This window comes from Pseudophryne corroboree, chromosome 9, assembly GCF_028390025.1.
Source record: "Pseudophryne corroboree isolate aPseCor3 chromosome 9, aPseCor3.hap2, whole genome shotgun sequence".
Classification (NCBI taxonomy): Eukaryota; Metazoa; Chordata; class Amphibia; order Anura; family Myobatrachidae; genus Pseudophryne; species Pseudophryne corroboree.
Window position 1 is genome coordinate 6,394,914 of NC_086452.1, and position 3,786 is coordinate 6,398,699.

A 3,786-nucleotide genomic window follows, 5' to 3' on the forward strand; every position below is an offset into this window, starting at 1 on the left:
GAGGCGGACTTCGGTACTCATTCCTTTCGGATTGGGGCGGCTACCCATGCGGCGGCTGCCGGTTCATCACCTGCGGCTATTCGGGAGTTGGGTCGCTGGAAGTCGGCCTCCTATAAGTCCTATGTCCGTATAGATAAATTATAAGTGCGCCTGTTGCGCTAACCCAAAAACGTGTTTACTCGTCGGTTTTTGAACGCTTACCGTTCAGGAATCGAGGGTGTGAAGTGAATTTTTAAAATTTTTCCTCCGAGGGGGCCTAATTTCAATTGGCTGTTCTATCAAGGTCCACGGGAGGTTTTTTGAGTTTTCTCCTTCACTTGGGTTTAATTTGGTTACGTTGTGTTTAAGTTACAGATTATGTGCATAATCTGACGTTAGGATATTTTCTTTTACAGCTGTCATCAATTTTGGAGACCACATATGGATGGTTGGTCATTCCTATATTTTTTGGGCGGAGAAACATCCCATGGCATCTAGGGCGACTGAGATTTTTGGGTCCAGGCAATTGAGATGGTTAGGTGTTAGGGGTATGTTATGGGGTGATCTGTTGCGGGTTCTTTTTTCTCGGGAGCGCCGCTGGGGTCGCCCCAGTTGTATTATCATTCATTTGGGTGGTAATGATCTAGGCCGAGTGAAAGGCATAGACTTGATTTTGTCTATAAAGGCAGATGTGGTGGCGATCCGTTGTCATTGGCCGGGGGTCTGCATCGTCTGGTCGGAAATGGTGCCCCGTTTCCATTGGCGTGGTGCGGTGCGTTTCTCGGCGCTGGAGAAAGCACGCAAAAAGGTGAATTCTACGGTGTCTCTTTTTGTCAAGGCCATAGGCGGAGTGGCAATCAAACATCCTCTGCTGGTGCTGCGGAACAGGCAGTTCTACAGAGATGATGGGGTCCACCTTTCTCCGGAAGGAGTGCAGTTTTTTCTGGAGGATATTTTCGGTCTTTTTCGGTAGAGCTAGTTAGTTACTTGTTTGGTTATTTTTGTGGTTGCGGATGGCGGTGGCGGTTTTGGTAAACCTTGGTGGCGGGAAGTCGCTGCCAACCAGCTGTCACACAGGCATAAGTGGTCATTGTGGGGCTCCCTTTTTAGAAGGACGGCAGGTGTGTCCTTTTCTTGCGGTTGGACATTTAGACGTTCCCCTGCGGGAACCGAACGTTTGCCAGAGAGAGAGGGGTAAGGCCAGCACAATGCGGGTTATGCGGGAAGGAGGCGGGGTATGTGTACTCCCCTCCTTGGTTTGGTGGTTTTTCATCTAGGTGACTGGTGCTGGTGTTTGGCAGCGATTTTCTGTTTGCCATCCTCCAAACTAAAGTTAAATATATATTCAATTCAATTCTAATTCGGCCTCAATTATTAGTTTAAAGAGTTGGTCAGCGATTAATAAACATCGTCTGACCTTTAACTCCAGCTACTGTGTCCGTGTCTTTATTTCAGTGTGTTGTGTGGTTTATTTAGTGATAAGCTAGCGTAAAGAAAAGGTTTATGTAATCACAATAAAGTTATGAGCGGCTTAGATAAGCTGAAGGCTGCATAAGCCTGAGGCCATATAAGCGATCAACTTTTTGTGATTGGTTGTTTAAATGACTAAGCAGTTGCTAGGCAGATCAGTGTTCCCGGTTGGTTTTTTCCTATTGGATTAGAAGGTTGTGCATCAAGATGAAGAGGAGGGTCTTAGGTTAGTATATAGGTGGTGGCCATTTTGCTAAACTTCCTCTTGCCATTCATTTTATGCCCGCCCGCCCTCCCAGAATGCGGCTACGTTTTTTGTTCTTGCTGTGGGCTATTGAAAGCCAGATTGGCGGGAAGTCGCTGCCAACCAGCTGTCACACAGGCATAAGTGGTCATTGTGGGGCTCCCTCTTTAGAAGGACGGCAGGTGTGTCCTTTTCTTGCGGTTGGACATTTAGACGTTCCCCTGCGGGAACCGAACGTTTGCCAGAGAGAGAGGGGTAAGGCCAGCACAATGCGGGTTATGCGGGAAGGAGGCGGGGTATGTGTACTCCCCTCCTTGGTTTGGTGGTTTTTCATCTAGGTGACTGGTGCTGGTGTTTGGCAGCGATTTTCTGTTTGCCATCCTCCAAACTAAAGTTAAATATATATTCAAATCAATTCTAATTCGGCCTCAATTATTAGTTTAAAGAGTTGGTCAGCGATTAATAAACATCGTCTGACCTTTAACTCCAGCTACTGTGTCCGTGTCTTTATTTCAGTGTGTTGTGTGGTTTATTTAGTGATAAGCTAGCTTAAAGAAAAGGTTTATGTAATCACAATAAAGTTATGAGCGGCTTATTTTTTTGAAGTGCCATCCTGTCTGACACTGCAGTGCCACTCCTAGATGGGCCAGGTGTTTGTGTCGCTTAGCTTAGCCATCCAACGACCTTGGTGCAAATTTTAGGACTAAAAATAATATTGTGAGGTGTGAGGTGTTCAGAATAGACTGGAAATGAGTGGAAAATATAGTTATTGAGGTTAATAATACTATGGGATCAAAATGACCGCCAAATTCTATGATTTAAACTGTTTTTGAGTTTGTTTGTTTTTTTAAACACCCGAATCCAAAACACACCCGAATCCGACAAAAAAATTTCAGGGAGGTTTTGCCAAAACGCATCCGAATCCAAAACACGGCCGCGGAACCGAATCCAAAACACAAAACCCGAAAAATGTCCGGTGCACATCACTAGTATATAGGGGTGTATGTGTGTGTGGTGTGTAGTATATAGGGGTGTATATGTGTGTGGTATGCAGTATATAGGGGTGTATATGTGTGTGGTGTGTAGTATATAGGGGTGTATATGTGTGTGGTGTGTAGTATATAGGGGTGTATATATGTGTGAGCTGTTGTATATAGTATATAGGGGTTGTCAAAGTCGAAAAATATCATGATCCACAATGCCTTGCACTAACCCCATACACATGCCCGCTGCGTGTGCACACGCTCTCCCGTGCGAGCGCATATTCGCAGTTGCGTAATGGAGCTTCTACGGCCATGCGCAATGGCGCGTGGTATGCGCATTTACAGTAGAGTTTGTGAGCGTCCGGCGGGCGACTCGATCGCTACATAGTTAACCCAAATAGCGTGTTTTATAGGTAATAGTCCCCTTAATAATGCCTGTGAGTATGTTTAGTGTAAATGGTTCAGGGACTTGGGAATTCCTCTTTTCATGATACAAAGGGTCTGACAAAGGTTGAACAATGGTGTCTAGTATCTAACTGAAGAGTATTTTATTAGAAACATTCCGGTGTTGGTTAGGAAGAGATCGGTCGCTCCAGCGTATAGTTATATGTAAAAGTAGTTTATGGACTTTAAAAGTATTTGCTGTTTTATTACACATGTGGTGTGAGTCCTGAGGATTCCTCCCACTTGAGCAGTTTGAAATAGTCGCAGCCCACCTCTTCAAATCCACCTATGACCTTTTGTTACAGTGCAGAGAGGCATTCCTGTGTCCAATGAACAATAAGATTGTAGGGCCCTTTGTAGTGTACTGTATGCTGTGTATATAAGGCAGCCAGCCTGGACCAGCTCTCTCACTTCTCTCCACAAGGTTTTCCCCGTGATGACTGAGAGCTGGTTTCCAGATAGCGCATGCGATTCATTCCCACGTGTGTAAGTTTTTCTCTGTGGCCATTTCGTTACTCTGTATGTATGCAATTGTTCTTTTGTAGCTAACCTATAAGTGTTTGCCATTTATCCTCTTTCTGTTTATTTGTATTTAATGAATACAAAAAATGTGCAGTAGTATTGGCGCTAGGTCCGTAAGATGTATCCCTTATGTTACTGAGGGAA